Here is a 24006-nt window from a genome sequence, read left to right on the forward strand (position 1 = left end):
TCAAATGTACCAAATATTTTCTCTGAGAATTGCTTTAATCCCCCAATTTCTAGGCCAGTATGACACGTAGTAGATTTTCAGTAATGTTTACTAATGAGAAAATAAAGTAAAATGAAATGGTGAAGGAAACTCATGCATATCCTGTCTGTCCTCAACCCCTATGGAAGTTTTGAAGGTGTTGGCAGAGAGGTAGAACAGGCTACTTTTAGTTATAATTCACTTGTCTTGTACTAGCCCCCAAAAGCCTGTAAAACCCAGCAAAGGGATACAGGGTAAAATTTCCTCTGCTTGGAGATTCATTAGGTGTAATAAAACATAATGGGCCTCCTATAGCCTATGTGGACAAGATCCAAGATCCATTGCTTCCTAGCTAGGTGACCTTATGAAGGCTATTTGATCTTCTGAGTCTTGGTTTGCTCATCTGCAAAATGGACCTGACTTATCCAGGGTTGTTGTCAGGATTAATAAGATCATGGCCCCTACTGGCTCTAGTGAACAACCCAAGACAGCAAGCCAATAAATCCATTTACACAAATGTGTATTTTGCAATCAGCTTATCTTGGAGAGCTCACCAGGAAACTTCATTGCTCAAAATTAGACGTTCTAAACCTGGGAGATTTATTAAGATTTTTTTATAGCCAAGGTGGGTGTTTGGCAATGCCTACTTTTAAAGATTGTCAAGTTAAAATTATATGGTGAGGCTCTGTGGTGTCAAATTTTGAGGCCATTCATCCGTTTATTGGAGGATTCCTGGTTTACTTTTTTCCATGCTTTATTTCCTAATTGTGGTAAAATATACATAATGAAATTTACCATTTTAACCATATTTAAGTGTGCAGATCTGTGGCATTCAGTGTATTCACATTGTTGTATTCACCATCACCACCATCCATCTCCAGAACTTTTTCACATTCCCAAACTGATACTCTATACCCATTAAACACTAGCTCTCTGTTCTCCTCTTCCTCAGCCCCTGGCAGCCACCATTCTACTTTCTGTCTATGAATTTGACTACTCAAGCCATCTCATATAAAAGGAATTACATAATACTTGTCCTTTTGTGACTGGTTTATTTCACTTAATGTAATGTCTTCAAGGTTCATCCATGTTGTGGTATATGTCAAATTTCCTTCCTTTTTAAAGGCTGAATATTATTCCATTGTATGTATATACCACATTTTGTTTATCCATTCATCTTTGGATGGACACTTGTGTTGCTTCTACCTTTTGGCTACAGTGAATAGTGCCGATGTGAACATGTGTATACACCTAATTTATTTTTTAAGAAGATTTGACCTTCTGCACAGGTACTGCCTTGATCTACCTCTGATGATAGCTGGGTTGGTTGTCCCTTCAAGCACATCGCCTTCTCAGATTTTTAACATCTCACAAAAAAATGTCAGCCCTCACCCCAGTTCTGTTAGCTGTTGAAACATATAAGTTTATAATTAACCTCCAAACACTGAATAGCTGCATTCCAGGTACTTGTCAGAAAGTATAATCTGAAATTTAATGTGGCTCAGTATGCTTCCAAAGATCAGTTGGAAGGCATACCTTGTGAAATGAGAACTGCCTGAAGCTTTACTCTTTCAAATCTATCCCTAAATTAAGCCAGACCCCATCCCAATAACTGGGATGTGTTTCTTTATTGTACACAGAAGTGATCTCACTGAATTATGCTTTGGTGAAAGGGCTAGATTTAGCTTCAGTTTTTCTCATCTGCAGTTTTATGAACCTGTATTGTATTTAGTGCATAGATAACGTGCAGGATGTTGTTTACTTTTTCATACTGTTTCCTCTTTAGGAGGATCCATGGGAGAAATTATTCTTTGGTGTCAGCATCAGCCATGGCTTCCTGGAGCTACTGGTTTATGTTTTTTTCCTGTGGGCATGGAACTGTGTAACAAATTGTGTTCCTATCATCACTTTGGCTACTAGGAAGCTTAGATTCAAATGTGCTCCCACCTAAACAAAAGGCATGGAAATGCGTAACATGAATTTTGTGTATTGAAGTCACCTCTTGCTGTGTCCTCTTCTTAAATAATTTTCTCTTTGCCATGATTTTCTCCCTTATTGCCATTGTGTGTTTGTGTAAATCACCAACAGGGAGAGACAGACAGACAGAGACAGAGAAACAGACAGAGTGGGACAGAGAGAGAGGGAGGAAGGGACAGCAAGGAAAAGAGAGGATATGTTTTAAAATAAGAATGTATCATTCAAAATTCTTGGCTGCAAACAAAGAAACCAATTCTAATTAGCTTCACCATAAATTAATTAATTAATTTAAAAGGGAATTCACAGAAAGACTAGCAGCTGAGCTCACAAAATCTTCGGAAAGGTGGAGAATGGGGCTTAAAAAAATAGGCAGCATCCCAGAACACTTGGGCAATGGGCACTGCAGGGCTCTCTGTACTGGAAGAGGAGGGTAAGATGTGAAGTAAGAGAAAGTTTTCTCTTTATAACCCCAATCCCCATGTGGCAACAACCTCAAACAGGTACATCTGACAAGTCCATCTCTTCCTGGCTACCTCTTTAGTACATGGTCCTACTTCTTCTGACCCTAACATAGCACTCACTTGTCTGAACTTGGCTTCCAACTCTGTTAAACGAAAGCCCTGTAGTGACGAGAACCATACTGCTCAGACTGCAGTCCACTGACTACCTGTTGCTCTCTGAACGTATCCACACTTCCCCACACCCCCAAAAAACACACACATTGATGTCAAGTGGCTCATAAAACAGTCTTCAACTCTACAAAAGGCTGTCCTTTAGAAGAGTTCAGGTAAATACAAATTCCTCCATCCTACTATACATCAAAATCTTCATCTCCTCATTCAGTGCACTGGAAATTCCACTCTGCCAGAAATGTCTAAAAAGTTTCAGATGTACCCAGGGTCCAGCATTAGCATATCTAAAGCTCTTGACCCTCCCTTTTTTTTTTTTTTTCCCTCCACAATCCCAGAGAAAGTATGTTATCACAATGAGGCATTCTGTGTGGAAACAGAACGAGGGCTGTGTCAGCCCTGTTCACAAGAGGAAGTTTCCTGACCAGACAGCTGGAAGAGTCATCCCCTTTTGTACACAAATACCCAATATTCTCTTCATGTGGTGGGGATGACTGCATTAAATCTGCACAGTTCTACTGCCATGTTCACCAAGTAAACTTCTAATTAAAACTCGAAATGTGGTTAAAACTTCTTTAAAAACTTTTTTTCCCATGTAGCGTTTCATATGAGGGAAGGATACCATGACATGAATATCTGGGTGGCCCCCTTGCCTTGCTGTAGGTAAACACATTGGCAGAGGGGCAAGAAACCCTTTTGTGAGTTTGTGAGTCTAGTCTGTGTGGGATAATCCCCCTGGGTCCCTTTAACTGTGACCACCCTGAGGCGGTCACTTTTCTAGATCTATAAAGCTGAACATCCCACCATGATGCCCAAGGCCCATTCATCCACTTACTCCTGCCCTGTGAGGTCCTGTAGACACAGCTGACAGGATTCTTGAATAATAACAATGCTTACCATTTATCGAGCACTTATAATATAGCAGGCACTATTATTCTACATACACTTTTGTAAAAAAGAAAATTAACTAATTTAATCCTCACAGCATCCCTATGAGGTTGGTACTGTAATTATCATCATTTTACAGATGAGAAAACTGAGACACAAAGAAGTTAGAAATTTGCCCTAGTGGTAGAGTCAGGGTTCAATGCCAGGCAGTCAGGCTCCTGAGCTTACACTCTAGAATGTTATGCTATAGTGTCCCCAGGGATTGATGACATGTACATCTATACAACTGTTATATTTTGGACAGATTACAGGTAGAACATCTGGAAATTGTTCATCTGAAGTCATTGGATAGAAGCTATGTCTAGTGGCTTAGAATTGCTTTGATATTGGAAAGCAAAGCAAAACAAAATAGGAAGGAAAAAACCCCAACTGTGATATATGCCAGGTTGTTCTGTAAACTTCCCCAAAGTCATGTCTTTAGCACGGGAACTGACCAAGGAGACTTAGCCCAAAATTCACATGGGTGTTGAAGGATCATTCCAGGGGAAACCGTCCTCCTTCATTGCCTGAAGTGATCTTTCTAGATTTCTGCCTCTGTAAGCACAGCTCCTCAGTGCAGGTGATTTGTGACATCTGCATTCACAGACATCACAAGTACGGTGGGGAGTTTGGAGAGTGAGCTGCTAACGTCAAGCCTCAAACAAAGGGAAAGATGACAGTATGGTGGACCCTTTAGCCAGGGTGTCCTTCCTGTCGAGTAGGTGTCTGATCAGGCCACCCAAGATAGCTGTTCTCCTGCTCTCTGTACATCCCCTGCTCGATCAGTCCCTGCTTCACCTATGCCCTACTCACCTAACTGACCTTCCCTCTTAATTATAGAGCCTAATCAAAATGCCCATGTGCTTGCCTCCAGCCCCAGCTAGTTATTGTTCTAATTAGAACATCTCCACTATGATAGCTGATCAAAGGGGTGGTGAGGGACATGCCCCTCTGCTAGTTTCCCTGGTAACCAACAAGACAGCCTGAAGGCAATTCCTCCTGTAACTGGTAACCTCCCCTCCCCCAGTCGTGAAGGCTGCCGCCATGTTCTGCCCACTGCCGTCTGACGTCTGCTCTCTGTGGGATGTCGCTCCAGGACCTCGCTTCAGACATGTAAGCTCCCCAGTCCATTAGAACACTGATGTCTCTGTCACCAACTCTGGGCTCTTTCTTCCGTCTCGAGGCTGGGCAAGTACAGGGCTTAATGCCTGTGGGGTGCAGCCCAACAGTAGGAGTCAGGCATTTTGACTTGCTAAGGAGCAATGTTGCTTCCTTTGACTTTCTCTAGACACATCAACAGGACTTACAGCACAAACTGGAGCTGGTTCATTGTAGCCATTCTGTCTTTGCTCTTTTATTTATTATTATTTTTTATTTGCGGTACGCGGGCCTCTCCCGCTGCGGAGCGCAGGCTCCGGACACGCAGGCTCAGCGGCTATGGCTCACGGGGCCAGCTGCTCCACGGCATGTGGGATCTTCCCGGACCCGGGGCACAAGCCCGTGTCCCCTGCATCGGCAGGCGGACTCTCAACCACTGCGCCACCAGGGAAGCCCTATGTGAGTGTGTGTGTGTGTGTGTGTGTGTGTGTGTCTGTGTGTGTGTGTGTGTGTGTGTGTGTGTGTGGTATGTGGGCCTCTCACTGTTGTGGCCTCTCCCGTTGCGGAGCACAGGCTCCGGACGCACAGGCTCAGCGGCCATGGCGCACGGGCGCAACCGCTCCGCGGCACGTGGGATCTTCCCGAACCGGGGCACGAGCCCGTGTCCCCTGTATCGGCAGGCGGACTCTTAACCACTGCACCACCAGGGAAGCCCTGTCTTTGCTCTTTTATAGCAAAAGCCTGAGCATTTCAGGGTTAGAGCATGAGGGATTCCCACCACCACAACTCCACAGCTAAAGCCCAGGCCATACACCAATCAGGGGGGAAGCTTGGGTTGGGATGTTCCCATCAATACTGAAGCCATTTCTTCTGAGGAGGACTTGCCAAAAGCCAAACATTTGATTAGAGATTCTCCTCTAGAGTCGTCCAGGGTCAACTCTTTGCCTACGCTGCCTGAGAAACCACCAAATCCAAATCTACAGTCTTCTCCACTAAGCTTTACCGCCTCTCTTTCAGTGTTTGTACATTTAACTGTACCATCTGTGGTCATGGAATATAGGATTCCTATAGCTAGAAACAATTTTCATCAACAATAAATTGTGGTAGGAATATTTACCATTAAAAAGAAAAAAAAATCTACATCATAACTTGCAGCTTCCTGCCTGAGCAGCTGTGCCTGAGAATAAAACCTGGCCCTGCCCCCAGCCTGGCCCCAGCCCCTGCCTTCCCGTCTCCTCTCGCCCAGTCTCCAATGGGGGTCCAGCCTCTGTAACACATGGCACTGGTCCTGATCCCTCTGCCTGATCTCCTAATCTGTGACCAACCACTGACTCTTCTGCTGCTTGGAACCTCCTCATTATTCCATGACTTCAGCTGTAGGTAAACCCTCTGGCCCCAGTGGCTGAGGACCCAGCCTCTCATGGAATGCCGAGCTCCCTGCCTTTTCCCTCTCCCACTGACAGTACTCTTTGAGTGACTCATTGATTTTCATTTCAATATCTCTGTCCTAGAGGCAAAAAAACCCTTAAGTAACATGGACAATCTCACCATCTCCACCCTCCCATCCTGTACACAGCTGAGACCCTTGCCTTTATGGCTGGTTTAGCAACTAATCAGTTGGCTCAGTTAAAAATTCATTTGTCACATGTTCTGTTACTTACAAAATAATACATAGTTACTGTAAAAAGTTTTAAATTTGCAAAAAATATATAATAGAAAAAGTGAAGGTTCATATTCACATCCCCCTGAGACAACGACTGTTAAGTTTAGTACACATGGGGATATATGTGTGTGTGTGTGTGTGTGTGTATATGTATGTATTTTAGTGTCTTAGAACTGTATTGGAGTTATACTATACATATTGTTTTGAATTTTTTTTCTACTTAATATATCCTGAACGTCTCTTCTTATCAGCACATAAAATCTACCTCATTTTTTAAAATGTTACCTAGTGATCCATTGTATAAATGTAGCACAATTTATTAGCAAATACCTAATGATGGACATCTGGTTTATTTTCAATTAATTTGTCCTGACAGTGCACAGCGAACATGCTTGGACACTAATCTTTGCTTGCTTGTATATTTCTGTAGATCTTAGATTTGGGATGTGGCAAGGCAACTCTGAGCCTCAGTTGCTCTTTCGATAAAATGGGGATAACTGCAGGAGGCTGTGAGAATTAGATGAGATTGTTAACACTGAGGTGGACATGTGTAATTCACTCTAGCTCCCTTGTATCTAAAGTTCTATCTGAGTCAGGAATTCTCCAATTATTGAGTCTTAGTTGAGGATACTTTCTTCCATTAGAAATACCCAAAATGCCACATACTCACCTTCCCAGACACCTTAGCAGCCAGGTAAAATCATCTGACCCAGGCTCCACCAATCAGATGATTCACAGTACACTGACTTGGGAGTCAGTGACACAACAGCCAAGGTTGGGTAGCACACTTACTCTCTCTCTTTCATGGCCATGGTAGTTGATGATGAAAGCAAGATCCAGTTCTCATCAGAGAAACAGCAACAGTGCAAACTGTAGATGTTGTGTGCGGAGACTGACGTCAGCAGGGACTTCTTCATTAGAATTGCGCTCCTGATTTTGGACATTGTTTCTGGCAGTTTAACCTCAAGCTTCATTCTTCAGACATCCTGACAACTCTGAATTACTCAAAATCCTATGAATAAAGTCATTTTCTGGTTAAATTAGCCAGGAACATTTTCTATTGCTTGTAATTAGGAACATTGTCTACTACATATGCATAGCTGTAAAACACCATATGAAGATAAGTGACATAGCAGATGCTCTTTGATCCTCGTCATCAACTAGTCCTCCTTCTCCCTTGCTAACAGGTGGACATTTGACCCAGTTTCAATTAAGATGGTATAAAGGATAGGGTTCTTGGGACTTCTGAGAAAGAGTTTTCATTCCTTTCTGATAGGAGAGAGGTATATGCTCCAGCTTTCTCCTTGGGATGTTGTCATGTTAGAATGAGTTGCTTGGAGATCTGGCAGCCATTTTCTGACCACGAGGAGAGATGTTGCCCACACACAGGATGAATGACAACGTTCAAAGATGTAAAAAGCCTTGGTCCTTGATGACACAAGTGAATTTCCGAAACAAACCTGGTTTGCCTACTTCCAGACTATCTGCTAAATGAAAAATAATCATGACTTAAGACACTAAAAATAAGATTCTATTATTTACAACCAACACACCCTAATTGGTTCAAGATACTTGATTATTGTTAGAGCAGCTGTGAGAGGCTAGGCTGATGGTTTTGAGGTTTCAGAACTCAACTATCTGACCCTATCTCCACTTGCCGTATTATCCCAAATTACTGATGACATCTAGATAGTTTTAGTCCAAAGCAAACTTTTGGATAGTTCAGTTTGTTAGTGTTAGAAGCCTGATCTCATTGGAGTGCTCTTTGAGAGACTATTAAATCATCCCCAATTGGCATAGATCAAAGTAATCTTCTGTACCTGGGAGCTTAGCCACATGGTGTGCCCTGGTATAAGGATATCTGGTATTCAGGGTCACTTGACAAACCTGAAGCTGACTTCTGGGTCTTAGACTCACAGGGTTTTTGGGGTTTTTTTTGGGGTTTTTAAAAATTGAACTATAGTTGATTTACCATGTTGTGTTAGTTTCTGGTGTACAGCAAAGTGATGCAGTCATATATATACATATACATATATATGTATTCTTTTTCATATTCTTTTCCATGATGGTTTATCACAGGATATTGAATATAGTTCCCTGTGCTATACAAGAGGACCTTGTTGTTTATCCATTTTGTATATAATAGTTCACATCTGCTAATGCCAATCTCCGAATCCATCCCTCCCCTGCCCTTCCTCCCGCTCGGCAACCACAGGTCTGCTCTCTATGTCTGTGAGTCTGTTTCTGTTTTGTAGATAAGTTCATTTGTGTCATATTTTTAGATTCCACATATAAGTGATATCATATGGTATTTGTCTTTCTCTTTCTGACTGACTTTGCTTAGTCTGATAATCTCTAGGTCCATCCATGTAGCTGTAAATGGCATTATTTTGTTCTTTTTTATGGCTGAATATTGTTCCATCGTATGTATGTGTGTGTGTGTGTGTGTGTGTATACACACACCACATCTTTATCCATTCATCTGTTGATGGACATTTAGGTTGTTTCCATGTCTTGGCTATTGTAAATAGTGCTGCTATGAACATAGGGGTGCGTGTATCTTTTTGAATTATAGTTTCATCCAGATACATACCCAGGAGTGGGATTGCTGGATCATATGGCAACTCTATTTTTAGTTTTTTGAGGAACCTCCGTACTGTTCTCCATAGTGGCTGCACAAATTTACATTCCCACCAACAGTGTAGGAGGGTTCCCTTTTCTCCACACCCTCTCCAGCATTTGTTATTTGTAGTTTATTTTTGATGATGGCCATTCTGACCTATGTGAGCCGGTACCTCATTGTAGTTTTGATTTGCATTTCTCTAGTAATTAGCAACGTTGAACATCTTTTCATGTGCCTGTTGCCCATCTGTATGTCTTCTTTGGAGAAATGTCTATTTAGGTCTTCTGCCCATTTTCTGATTGCGTTGTTTGGTTTTTTGTTATTGAGTTGTGTGAGTTATTTGTATATTTTGGAAATTAAGCTCTTATTGGTCATATCGTTTGCAAATATTTTCTCCCAGTCTAGGTTGTCTTTTCATTTTTATTATAGTTTCCTTTGCTATGCAAAAGCTTATAAGTTTGATTAGGTCCCATTTGTTTATTTTTGTTTTTATTTCTATTGCTTTGGGAGACTCACCTAAGAAAACAGTTGTACGATTTATGTCAGAGAATGTTTTGTCTATGTTCTCTTCTAGGAGTTTATGGTGTCATGTCTTATATTTAAATCATTAAGCTATTTTGAGTTTATTTTTGTGTGTGGTGTGAGGGTGTGTTCTAACTTCAGTGATTTACATGCAGATGTCCAACTTACCCAGCACGACTTGCTGAAGAGACTGTCTTTTCTCCATTGTATATTCTTGCCTCCTTTGTTGAAGATGAATTGACTGTAGGTGTGTGGGTTTATTTCTGGGCTTTCTGTTCCATTCCATTGGTCTATATGTCTGTTTTTGTACTAATACAACATTGCTTTGATTACTGTAGCTTTGTAGTATTGTCTGATAGACTCATAGCTTATGACTGTCATCTCTTCTCTATAGACTCTGTTGATCCCAGGGAATCTACAAGATGTAGCAGTTGTTCCACTTGACATTATTCTGCATTCTTTTACATTCATAATCTCAATTTAGCCTCAAAAAAAGAACTTGATGAGGTATTATTTCTTTATTTTGCCAACAAGAAAAATGATCTTCAAAGAGATTAAATAGGGCTTCCCTGGTGGCGCAGTGGTTGAAAGTCTGCCTGCCAATGCAGGGGACACGGGTTTGTGCCCCGGTCCGGGAAGATCTCACATGCCACGGAACGGCTAGGCCCGTGAGCCATGGCTGCTGAGCCTGTGCGTCCAGAGCCTGTGCTCCGCAATGGGAGAAGACCATAACAGTGAGAGGCCCGCGTACCGCAAAAAAAAAAAAGAGATTAAATAATATGCTCCAAGTCACATAGCTGGTGAGTTGTGAAAAGGCAATTCACATTCATGTTTTTTCCTCTGCCTCAGTGTTTCTCATTGGCTGTCCATCACAGTATATTGGGGAGCTTTAAAAAATACTGATGCCTGGATCCCAGCCCCAAAGATTCTGATGTAAAGGATCTGGAGGAAATCTTGGACACTGGGATTTTTTAAACAGCTTTATTGACATCTAATTTATATAGGATAAAATTTACCCATTATAATTATAAATTCAATTATTTAAAAATATATATTTATAGCATTGTGCAGCCATTACCATAACGTAGTTTTAGAACATTTCCATCATCCCCCAAATTTCCCTCCTACCAGTTTGCAGTCAACGCTTGCTTCTTTTCTGACCTCAGACAGCCACTAATCTACTTTCTATCTCCATCCGTTTATCTTTTGTGGGCATCCGTGTAAACAGGATTAGACCATGTGTAGTCTTTTGCATCTGGCTTCTTTAACTTCTCATAATATTGTTGAGGATCTTCTGTGTTGTAGCATGTTCCTTTTTATTGATGAACAGTATCCTATATACTATATAGGATATATAACTATATATAACTATAGAACAGTTATCCATTCTGTAGACACTCCACATTTTGTTTATTCAGTGGTTGATGGACATTTGGGTTGTTTCCAGTTGGGGGCTATTATGAATAATGTTAGTGTGAACATTTGCGTGTATGCCTTTGTGTAGAAATATGTTTACATTTCTCCTAGGTATATTTCTAGGAGCTGGACTGCTGACTCATATGGTAAGTTTATGTTTAACTTTTTAAGAAACTGCCAAACTGTATTCCAATGTGCACCATTTTACAGTTCTACCAGTGATGATTAGGGGTTTCATTTTGGTAACACTTAGTATTGTCAGTGTTTTTAATTGTTAATTTGTATTTCCATAATGACGAATGATACTGAATATCTTTTCAAGTGCTTATTAGCCATTTGTATATTTTCTTTGGTGAAATGTCTATTCAAAGTTTTTGCCCATTGTTTTCATCAAATTGTCTTATTAGTAGCTTGTAAGAGTTCTTTATATATTCTAGAAACAAGAATTTTATCAGACATGTGATTTATAAATATTTTCTCCCAGTCTTTGACTTGTCTTTTTATTTTCTTATTGGTGTTGTTTGAAACGCAAATGCTTTTAATTCTGATGATGTACAAGATACCAGTTTTTCATTTTACAGATTGTGCTTTTGTGTCATATCTAAGAACTCTTTGGTCAACCCAAGGTCATGTAGGCTTTCTCCTATGTTCTGTCTAGAAGTCTTACGATTTTAGCTCTTGCATTTAGGTCTATGATCCATTTTGAGTTGTTTTTTATCTATGTTGTGAGGTTTTGCATATTTTGATATTAATTGTTCAAGTACCATTTGTTACAGAGAATATCCATTCTTCATTGAATTGTCTTGGCATATTTGTTGAATGGGCACTGGAATTTTAAGTGTCCGTGGTGCAAAGTTGAGATCCAAGCTGCCTGAAGGTGCTAGCATCTAGCATTGCTAGGTCTCCTCTGTCTTTCCACATTAGAGAAAGATCTTGATATGTTCTAGAGTCTAGAACACTCTCCTAGCCTGATGAGAGTCTTTGTGATTTTTCCTTAGATTTTTTGCAAATGCTGTCACCATCTACCTGGAACAGATTATACAAAAGTGATCTTAAATAACTACAACCTACACTTATAAAGCTGTTCTATTATATCCTGAATGAGTCACAACTAGGTCTGCTTTTCCCATTAGACTGTGAGCTGTTCAAAGGCAAGGACTGTGTTTTAATAATGAAAACAATATTAACAGCTACCATTTTGAGCATTTGTTCCAGTGCTATGCTCAGTACCTTATAGATTTATCTCATATAATTGTCATTTTCCAAGACTTTTGAGAGGTGTTTCACAGAGGTTAAGTAACTTATCCAAGGTCACACAACCAATAAATGGCAGAGCCAGGATTCATACCATGGAGAATCTGTGTATAAAACCACAAAAAATAATCAAGCAAATACTTCTAGGTAGCCCAGTCCTTCTCAGGAAATGGCTCCAAGTTCTCCAACCCGTTGCAGACCAATAACATTATTGTAGCATGAAAAATGTATATGTAATCAACAGGGATGAGAAGCTGAGGCTGGCAGAGACTTTGGGCTTGGGTGGGTTAGGACTTTCCATATAGAGGTGCCACTAATAGGTTTTGTTTTTCTCTTCTGTTCTGATGACAATTTGGAATTTTTACCCCACTGTGAGAGTGATGGTTTGTTTCACGTTTTACATGGCTGGTTTATTGTGCTCTTGAGAATTTTTCCCCTACTCTTGACAATTGTGAGCATTGATCTTTTCTCTGAAGTGACAGAATATTACACTGAGACTTTGGGGAGGTTCGTGTTGCTTCTCACCAGCCATCCACAAATGCATGATGCTTGGTCTGTGTTCCTCTATCACTACTCTCAGAGCCTCTTCATGGTGAAAGATGATGCCTGTGCTATCCCTGACACTCCTGCTCAGAGCACATTTGCACAGGTGAGGCTGATGAGCTGGTAAAGCCGTGGGCAGGCCATAGCTGTGGGTGGATCTGGCCTTCTAGACTGTGCCTATCAAAAACCAGGGCAGGACTCAGCCCACCTCTTGACTTGGCTACTCAGGGTTTCATGTGGAAGAATGGAAGAAGCACTACTCGGGTCATCAAGAAGTCTGTGTCTCACCCGAAGCCTGCCACTCTCTAGTTGCGTTACTTTGGTCAGACCACTTAATCTCTCTATAAGCTTTAGTTTCTGTATGTGAAATTGGGACTAGCTCTGTATTTCCCAGTTGTTGGCCTAGGTATTGCAAACCTGTAATATTCTCCAGTTAAATTCGGCTTAGTAGTCAATTAAGTTGGGGAGTCTTCTTTGGAAATTCGTCTGTCCTCCTGGAAATCTCATACACCTCCTTCAAAGCCCTCCCCTAAACTTGGATTCCTCATGAAGCTCACCCTGATCATCCTCCCCAATGGAATTCATCCCTTTCTCTCTCGTTCTCCTACACTACTTTCCAAATTCTTCTACTGTAGTCCTCGTTCCGTAGTGCCCAGTTTATTTTCACATATGTCTGTCCATCAACTACCTGAACTCTGAAGGCAAAGATCTTGCCCCACTCATCTTTGTGATACCCAAGACCTAACACAGATATGACATTTATGTAGTAGGTACAACATAAATGTTCATATGAATAACTAACAACTGTTATAATTGGCGATCTTGGGATGTGTTTACACTTAGCTGTGCACCTGTAACCATTTGTGTTGGTCATCCACACACCTTTCTTCCTTCTCTTCCTTGGGAGACAGCTTCTCCCCAACTCCAATTCTATAATCCTGGTGGGGCTGCCAGTCATAGTACTCGGCCCCTTGCTCACAGAAATAGCCATGATGTGACCCAGCCTGGCCTACTCTTTCACTTTGGCAGGTGTGTGACCTACACTGGGCCCATCGTGGTTCTTCTCTGAGATTTATTTAATTGTTGTTCGTGGGTCCTTTATCAGATTTTGTTTTTATGTTAATTAATACTTTTAAACCACCTCTACATGGAGCCACACATTTACGACAGTTAACCAAATTAATGTGACAGCACGGGAGCACCAAAATTCAAGCAGAGGGCTGTAACAGTGATGTTTACACACCCGCAATATTATGTGCACAGATAAGTGTGACTTTGACTTTTTTGTGTGACTAATCTCGTAAGGACCTTTTCCATCACATTCTACTTGATCCCTCTGTGGTGTCTGATGCCTCCTCCTTGAAACTCTATCCTGCTCTGGTTTCTGTGACATAGCTCTCCCAGGTCACCCCTCTCTCATCTCCTTTGTGGACTCCTTTTTCTCTGGGCTATGTTGTCAAGTGGAGAGGGAGAGAGTGTGTCTTGTATTTCGGATTACAGAAGCAGGAGGACATGAATTAGAAGCTGTTGGTGGCCGTCTTCCATCATCTGTGGAAATCTGTTTCCAGCAGGAGAGAATGAAGCCAGGCAGGACTGCGTGGAGTGGAGATGAGAGAGAGGATGGGGGAGAAGGTGTCCGAGTGAGTGGCCCCTGACAGTAGCAAATCCCTTAAGTCCAGCAGTTTCTCTCCCTCTGATTCTGTTAACCTCCAGTGTCTTTCTAACATACCCCCTTAATACTTAAGTGAGTTTGAGTTCCCATTACTTAACAGCTCAACTTTACTAAAACACAACCACAACCCATCCTTTAGATTATATCATTCTAGGAACATGATTACTGTACTGGCTTAGCAAAATGAAATAAAGACAAAGTCTAGGTCTCAAACAGGAAGGCAAGATTCCAGGGCCAGAAATGGTTTTTCCAGACCACAACTCAGGAAACTTGCACATTTTGCAATAATTTTTTCTTCCTGGGTAGACTTTTAAAAATCAGTCTACCCCCTTCCTCTAGCATAGCCCTCTGAGAAACCTGCAGTCCTTCAGAAGGATTCCTATATTTGGATGCTGACTCAGCCAAAAAAAATTTTTTTTCTCCCCCAACTAATTGAATTCTGCAGGCCCCACCGGTGACTGACAGTGTTCCCAACTGGGAGCACAGTGACTGAAGGCAGCAAGTTGCCTGCTGTTATTTTCTGCTTTGTTCTAGTTTGATTGCTTTTGTACCTGTGCCTATTACATGAAGAACTAAATGAAAACTCTATAGGACTGAAAATAGCACTTCAGATGGGATTATGTCCCCCTCAGAGTCTCCTCCTTTTTTTTTTTTTTTTTTGGCGGTACGCGGGCCTCTCACTGTTGTGGCCTCTCCCATTGCGGAGCACAGGCTCCAGATGCGCAGACTCAGTGGCCATGGCCCACGGGCCTAGCCGCTCCGCAGCATGTGGGATCTTCCCGGACCGGTGCACAAACCCGTGTCCCCTGCATCGGCAGATAGACTCTCAACCACTGTGCCACCAAGGAAGCCCAGAATCTCCTCTTTGACTCTGTAGCTAGACAGGTGTTTTTCAGCAGAGGGAAAGATTTTTTTTTTTAAAGTTACTGTGAATCTGGGGGAAACGATGGCTACAATTTCACCTAGCCTATGCTACCCCTCTGGCATATTCTCCCATTAAAATGACAGGTTTCCACCACGAAGCCCACCAATAAAACACTTCACATTTGATGATGGCAAAGGAGGTAAAAGTTGTGTGAAAATTCCCAAGGGAAAAGTTGTCATTTCCTTAGTTGGATGGGGTTGGGTTTGCATATGGGAAGCTTTGATTATAAACATGGTGCTGTGCTATTTTTACATTGTCCCAACTTTCCTCCCTGTTCAAGCAGTAATAGCAATTGTGGTTACTATACTGTGGATCGGTCCACTCCTTCCCATTCTTCTTCTCTATTTGGGAACATGGGGAGGGGGTGACCCCCATAGCTGTTTCATAAGCAACTGTAACATAGGAGGCTTCCTAAAAAGTTGGCCAGTGGGAGGAACTGGTTCTCATTCATCTTGCCACCAGGATCTGAGAGTCCATCTGAGAATGCAGCAGATAGAGAACAGGCAGAGGACAGAGGTACAGAGAAAAACTCATTTGGGCTTCTGGATCAAGCCATGCCTGCATTCAGTCCATCTTTGGGCTTTTCTTTTATTTGAGCCAATAAATGCCCTCTTTTTTTTTTTTTTTTTTTTGGTCATTTTGCAACTGAAAGAATTCAAACCAATACTGATGATTCACTGTTTGCGTTCTTCCCCTATGAAAAAAGATCTTCCAAGGAACCATGAGAAGCATGAACAGCCACCTTCATTCACCTCCACGCCCAACCCTCAATTCCCAGCTTGACCTCCTGCTGCTGTTTGGCCTCATACCTGTGCTAACTTTGTTAACAGCACCTGGGTTCAATTCTGAAACAACTGTTTGTTTTTTCTTCAAGGCGCCATCCAAGTACAAAGCATGGCAGAAGTTCTCAAAGTGTATGATACAAGAGGCAGAGGCAAGTGCAGCCCCTGCCTGGGAACTTGTCAGAAATGTACATTTTCAAGCCCCGCCCCAGATCTCTTGAGTCAGAACTTGTAGGGGTGGGCCCCAGAGACCTGTATTTTAACCAGCCCTCCAGGAGACTTGAATGCAAGCTGAAGCTTGAGAACTCCTGGCATAGAGGGTGTCCACAGTCACTGTAGACTGTGGACACCCTCTATGCCTGTAGAGGGTTGTAGACTGTAGAGCAGACATGACTAGCATTTATAATGAGAACATTTGAAGAAGCCATAGTAAGACCAGGATGGTGTCTTAGCAGGAATGTTTCATGACACAGAGGCTGAAAATTTCAAGTGGTACAATAAGCAAATATGACAGGTGGGGAGACCAAAACAGGGTTAGGACTTAAAGAACCCCTGTACTGGGCTTCCCTGGTGGCGCAGTGGTTGGGAGTCCGCCTGCCGATGCAGGAGACGCGGGTTTGTGCCCCGGTCCAGGAGGATCCCACATGCCGCGGAGCGGCTGGGCCCGTGAGCCATGGCCGCTGAGCCTGCGCGTCCGGAGCCTGTGCTCCGCAGCGGGAGAGGCCACAACAGTGAGAGGCCCACGTACCGCAAAAAAAAAAAAAAGAACCCCTGTACTTTTCTGCACAGCAATGCAAGCAAGCTGGGATCCTAAGAGAGGGGGTGGAGATTTGGATGTTTCTTTTGTGGGTGAAATTACTTGTAGTTGCTTCATAATACTTTTCTCGGGCGCTCACATTTTGATATCATCTTGGATGGTTTCAGTCTAGTAATGTGGAAGTGTGGGGGAGGTCATCATTTGCTGTCTGTGTAAAACAAATTTTGTTTCTGTCGTAACAGCAGCTTATCCAGCAGCATTCTACCTTCTAGGGCTGCATGTAACCCGGAAGAAGCCAGGAGTACCTCCTTTTCTCTTTTGATCACTCAGAGTGCTTGGCGGCCTTGCTCACTTAATGCATCACCGCACCTGGGAGGGGCGGTTTATTTCTGACCAAAGCCCAAGTGTTTTAGCAAAACACTATCCACCACCAGCACACCTCTGAGCCTGAACATTTAGAGTGAGCATAAAGTTGAGGAAAGAAACCTACCCCCCCGGCCAGGGCGAGGAGTGGCCTTGATTTCTCTGTGTGTGTGACCTACCTGCCTCCCCCCAATCCAGCCTTCTTTCTAGAGAGGGCCACTGTGATAAGTGGCATTCTCTCTACCCTCGGGAACAGTCCTTGGTATTAACGAGTGGAAGCAAAGTATTAACCTGGAACCTAGAGAAACAGGTGACCTGGCCGCAGCTCCAAAGCCCAGTGGCGTGTGGTGACAGCAGGACAGGTCCTGGGCAGCAACTCTAGGAGCAGCCTGGAGCTGCCTTCTCTGAGGCTCTTTCCTGAAGGTTCAGCCTTGCCTCTCAGGTTCGGAAAACGTACGGGAAGTGAAGGGTTTGTGGGGCACTCCGAAAGCAGCCCTTGTTGGCGATGCCTCTTTCTGTAGGATGTCTGTGTTTCATCCCGTCAGGTGCGCTCTGGCCCATCTACCTCTCAGTCTCTCCCTCTGTTGCCAGATGATTAGTCGGTATTCAGTAATGCTGCCTTTGTTCCATGCCTGCTGAATGAGGTAAGGCTCTAGGATGAAGGCCAATGCCGCCACACGCACACACACACAGGCGTGCGCAGCGTGTCTTCTCAGCCATGAGGTTCATTTATTGAAAAAAAAAAAAAACTACAGCAACAAGATTGAGCGAGAAAAGCTTGCTTTACTCTTTGCTGCAGCATCTGCCACGCTGCCCCATGTCAGCGACTAGCGTCATTCCTGCCGCCTGCCCGCGCTGCTATCCATCAAGGCTCCTGGTGGGCTTTCCTCCCCGCTCAGGTGTGACAGCAGGAGCCCAGGACTTGCCGTTGGGCAGACCTGAGTACAAACGCGGGCTCTACCACTTCTTTGGTAATTGATATGAGAAAGAAACATAAATCAGGTCAAGGGGGATAGATTCACCATGTAATGGGAGATCGGTTTGCAAAATTCAGCAGGGTACTCAGCACCACCTTCAAGAGCAAAGACCTGAAGGCGAGAGACTTAGATGAGGGGGGCTACTTGGAGGAAGAGTGTTCCGGGCACAGGGCACAGCTGGAGCAAAGGTCCTGAGGCAGGAGTGTGCCTGGTGAATTTGAGGAAGAGAAAGGAAGCTGGAGTGGTAGAATGAAGTGAGCAATGGGGGAGAAGTGAGAGAGGAGGTCAGGAGGTAACGGCAGGCTGGGATTAGCTTGGCCATGAGAGACAAATGTCAGGACACTGGCTTTACTTTAGTGACATGGCAGCCACTGCAGGATTTCACGCAGAGGTGTTAGGTGATATGCCCTGGGCTCTAAATGACTCACCCAGGCTGCAGTACGGAGAGCCGCCTGTAGGGGCAGAATCGGGGAGAGAGATGGTGGGCTGGGCCAGGCTGGCAGCCGTGAAGGAAGAGAAGTGGTTGAATTCTGGATGTGTTTGGAGGTAGAGGACTAACCTGAGAGCTGGATGGACTGGATATGGGGTGTGAAAGAGAGAGAGGCGGGATGTCTCCAAAGCTTTTGTCCTGAGCAATTGGGAGAATGCAACTGTTTTGTGAGAATTAAATGGGACGCACATCCCACGGAGACTGGCACGTAGTCGGCGCTCACTAAGGGTTCCCTTCCTCTGCAACAGCCTGTGGGTCACTCTGCTCTTTCCTCCTCACGTGGCCTCCCAGTGGGCCAATGGCAGCATCTTTAAGCCTCAGTCTCCTAATCTGTAACTTGGGGTCAGTAGAGCCAGGACTGTGCGGAGGATTACGTACGAGGAAGCATTTTGCACGGCCTGGGCACAGAGTAAATCCTCAGCAAGTGTTGGCTTTTACTAAACAGAAAGAAAAATGTAGCCAGTTGTTGGGCACTTCAGTAGGATTGAATTTGGCTGGTCTTCCCACTTCCTGTTCCTGCAGCTTCATTGGGGGCCTAATGAAGCTTCTTGAACACTGGCCTGATCATGACGCCCAGCCACTCACGTGCAGTTGGCTCCCAGCTGCACCCATGAACAAGGCCGGGCTTTTAAGCAGCAGCTACAGGCCCATCACACTCCACTCTCGTCTCCTCAGTAGCTATTCCCCAACAACTTATGCTCAGTTCACCAGCCCATATGCTCATCTTCCCAACCTCTGCGCGCATATTCAGGCCACAGACGTGGTGGTCCCACTGGGCTCTGGAAGGCCCTCTCCCTTCTCGCCCCTCTGGGTGATGTCCTACTCTTCCTGTAGGACACAGACCAAATGCCACCACCCCGGAAAGCTATCTTCAACTCCCCCAGTGTTATTTTTCCTACTCTGTGCTACCATGGTAGAGTGTACACGTGTATCTTGTTGGACTGCTCCCACATCACGAAGTGTGGATGGTATTAAACTATTTAATAGGACAGCGACCTATCAGATTAGACACCAGCCATAAGCAGCCAGGGCAGGACAGCTGGATACAGCCTTCCTGTACAGTGTCACACATTGACTTGCCCACCTCCTCTCTTGATTCTAAGGTCCCACAGGCTAGAGACCACCACTTAGCTATACCTATTCCCCAAAGGACTGTCTGACATCTACTAGCCTCTCTATAGATATTTTCTAAACAGTCATAGGGAAAAGGGATGCAAAGGCCCTGGCTTCCTTTGAAATCACCGCATTGGTAATTTCTCACCCCCGGTGCTGCCTGGATCAAAGAAGCCCTCCTCCCCTCTTGCCCTCTGGCTGCAGGAAGGCCTGTCCCCTTCCTCTTGCCTGATGCTCTGCTTCAATCAAAGACAATCAGGTTGGAGCTGAACGTGTCTCCCCACAAGTAAGTTTTCACAAGTGGTGAAGCCAAAACCTACAACATCCTCCTCTGCCATCCGTTCCAGAGCATACACTTGGCCTTGAGTGCCCAGCGGGGCACATGTGTCAGGGAGATGGAGATGGTTTGAATTTACTGCTTCAAGCTCAGCTCAGCTTTGGCAACTTCCGCTGCCCATTTTTCCTCACTTGTATACTCACCTTTTCTAGTCTGAACTTAAAAGTGGGTTTTGGAAATTTATTCCCTCCCCATCAGGAAAAATAAGCTCCAAATAGGCCAAAGTAAATTGGCTGGGTATTTGAATAAATGATTATTTTTCCTAAGTGGGCTCTCACACATTGCCAACATCCATGATTTTAGCCCAAAAATAAATAGAGGGAAAGTGAGAAAAATTAGATAAGAGCGTTGGACCATCTACATAGACTTCCTCAAAGTTCAGGCTGGAAGAGGCCGTGGAGATCAGCTACCTCAAGGTTTCTCAAACTGTGTTCTGAGGAGCCCCAGGAGTTCCAAGCAGCCCCATCAGGAGGACAGAAGGTGGAGGGCAGCAAGTGGGGCTCCAGGCCCCCGAAGCACCTCTCCAGCCAGCTTCGCTAAGGACCTGTGTGTTTTGTACAATGATTTGTTTAAATTGAGAGTCTTGTAGTTAAAAATGCTTACAGATTACTGTTCCAAGCCCAATCCACACATTTTACAAACGAGGAAAGCAAGGATGAAAGAGGTGAAATACTTTGTCGGGGCTCTCACAGTGAATCAATGATGGAGTCAGAACTCAATTTCAAGTCTTTTAATACAGGTACTTACCCCTCCGTACCCGGCTGCCTCGTGATATTCTACACCTGGAATTGTCACCTACCCAGTAATCTTTGTTCCCTTTTTCCTTCTTCGGTCCGGGGACTCTGCTTCCCCTGCTACAGGTGGCTGAGGAGTAGGGTACTCCCAGAGCCTTTGGTACCCAAGGACAGAGTGATTGGCCAGGAGTGGGTATGAAATCCAAGCAGAGCCAGCCAGAGTTCTTTCTTAAGAGATAGTAATGACACACAGAGAGAGTACAATGTCTGTCCTTCTGAGACTGAGAGCACTAAAATCACATGTAACTTAGAGCTGTTGGAAGCCCTGTTGCAATCATGGGGAAGAGTCCATCTGAGAATGAAACGAAGGCAAAGGAAAGCAAATCAGAGTGATGGAGAGAGATTCAGCAGATTCCTGAAGGCATTGTTTGAACCCTTGAACCCAGCCGTAACTAAACCTTGTGCAACCTCTGGTCTTCTCAGTCAAGTGAGCCAATAATTCTTTTTTTTTTTTTTTGCTTAAATTAACTTGATTTGGTTTCTATCTTTTATTGCAATGAAGTGTCAAAACACGTGTCCTAAAGTAACTTTTATTTATAGAACATTTTATAGAATACCAAGCTTTTTTCATTACCCCAAGTCAGAGTTGGATGGAGCTATAGCCCCTTCCTCCCAGAATTTCATCGCCTCCCTTCTGGCCACGAGGACACATGAAACCCAGGATGTTGCAACATGCCAGAAAGACTTATTTGCTCGACAGATGCTCTTTGAGAGCCCTCTTAGTGCAATTCCAATTTCCCTCACTCTAGACGTGAAATCTAGCTGGCCAGAAGGTAGATGACTTGACATTGTGTTAGATGTCTTCAAAATAAAGGGAAGAATACGCATGTATCAGTCAATGTCTGATCAGGAAAACAGGAACTACTGCAAGAGTTGATGACAGAGTGGATTATTCAGGGAATTGGTTACACAGGAGAAGCCACATGAAATGGCCTTCTTTCCAGAGGGTTGAAGTAGAGATAGTGTTTCAGCTGGGCCAGAGAAGTACAAGGTCCTTCTCCATGATTTTGAGGCATCTTCAAGGTTTGCTACTTTTGTTTGGGAAAATTGTGTTCTCTTTATTTCTGGCACTTTCACACTGAGTGGATGCTTGCTACTGTTACATCAGCCACGCCTTGGAGACAAACAGTGGGTGTGAGGCGCAAGCCACATGTCCAGAAGCGACTGGTTTAGGCTTTTGTTCCTTGCCTGTTGTAGTCATTGTTCTGGTGGCTTCCATTCAGCCAGTTGAAGGGACAAATGTTTGTCTGTAGGCCCACCTATTTCAGGAACTGTACGGTTCTGAGCCTGCCAATGCGTCATTAAGAGAAAGGCCGTCCACGGGAACCAACCCTATTGACAAATTCCAAGGAAGAAGACAACTTCCTGAAACTCTTTGCTCAACTTCTCTGCCTTGTTTTATTTCTCTGTGGAAGGTGCCAAGCCAAGAAAGACAGCAGGTCATTGAGCAAAGTTATTCATTTATTGGTCTTTTACTTGGTCCAGCCCCAATTTGTTACAGTTTGCTTCTCAACAGCATCAGTCTGGCAAGGAAATACTGCCTAATTTTTGTTGATACTGGGAGGGTCTGCAGTTCAAGTGGAAAATTAGAATTTAATGAGAAATGAGTCTTAGGGAGGAATTGATACATATTCTTGTGTTTTACGTGTTAGAAAGGGTTGTGTGACTTCTAACTGCTTAATTATGGTGCTATTCACTCACCAAACATTTGCTGAGTAATCTGATAGTGGATCTTCTTAGTTTTTCCTCAGAAAACAAAACCAATGAGGGCAGAACCATGACAGGCCTTCTGTAAGTATGAGAGATTCACTTTACTATTGTGCTCTTTTCAAGAGACTACTAAAGTCTGAGCAATATTTTAATGACCAAATTTTAGGTGTAGGAGATGTTTTACTAATTCAAGTTGATGTTACAGAGTGGAAAGAGTGCAGATTCTGAAGACAGAATTGAATTTGATTCCTGACTTTACCATGTGTCAGCTTTTTGGATATAGGTGAATCATATCCTTTCTGAATCTCAATTTTCTCATCAAAAAAAAAAAAAATGGCTTCACGATACCCATCATGTAAGAGAAGAATTCAGGATAAAGAAACCTCTAACATATTAACACTCTGTTGGCACCTAAGTGCTCACATAATTGTGCGAATCATTATATTTATGCAGCCTCTTCAGACATGTCTCTTTGCCAAACTGAAGTGAGGTCACATTACTTATCTCTGCTCCAATCTCATAACTTTCTCCCTTCACTCCCTAATTAGGCTAACAAGGTACTAATATTGTGTCCTCTCTGATAAGGCCCCCGGCTCTGGACATTTTGTGATCTCTCTGCCATTGTGCTGTTCTCGCTTTGTGTAAATGCACAGAGTAAGCTCTCAGCAAACACTTGTTGAATGAATGAACAAGTGCTCTACCTGATCTGATAAGTGAAATCATAGGGCTACATGCAAATTTGTCACCACTCCTAAGTACCTTGTGCATATTTTAGGATGGAACTTCTGAAGCAATTGTAAATAACCAAGAGGGGGTTCTCATATATTAGCATGCGGGGTCAATGCATAAGGTAAATCTTTTGGGGGGAAGTTCCTTGGAGTATTCCTCAGATCCTACCCTGGAATTATACTCTGACATCCTCTGTAAGGCATTGCTGTTTGCATTTTTTATGGGAAGTATCGGATTGGGTGGTTGGATGATATTTAGATAATTACTCGGACTGGCTTATAAAGCTTTTAGAAACATCGCATAAAGATTGTTTCTAATGCCTGAGTATCTCACCTCTAACTTAGACCTGCAGTATGACACACACTTCTACAAATTATTTGAAAAGCGATGGTGATCGGTGTGCTCAGGATGAAATAATGGCAGGACCCCAGACCGAAGCCTGGACTGTAGCCTGTGTCCACATAACACTGGTGCTCATGTGACTGAATCTCTTAATTTGGCCTCATCAACACCAGGCTCTAACCAACAGAGCTATTAACCACAGACTGTGCACAAATAATCAGAGTTCCCATACCTATCCCAAACATTCCTTCTGGAAGAAAATAAACTATCGAATATTTGGTATTTCTGATGATGTTGAATTTAGGAAATATTCTTTTTTTGCATACAACTTATAACTGATATGTT

This window comes from Mesoplodon densirostris, chromosome 6 (genome assembly GCF_025265405.1).
Source record: "Mesoplodon densirostris isolate mMesDen1 chromosome 6, mMesDen1 primary haplotype, whole genome shotgun sequence".
In the NCBI taxonomy this organism is placed as follows: Eukaryota; Metazoa; Chordata; class Mammalia; order Artiodactyla; family Ziphiidae; genus Mesoplodon; species Mesoplodon densirostris.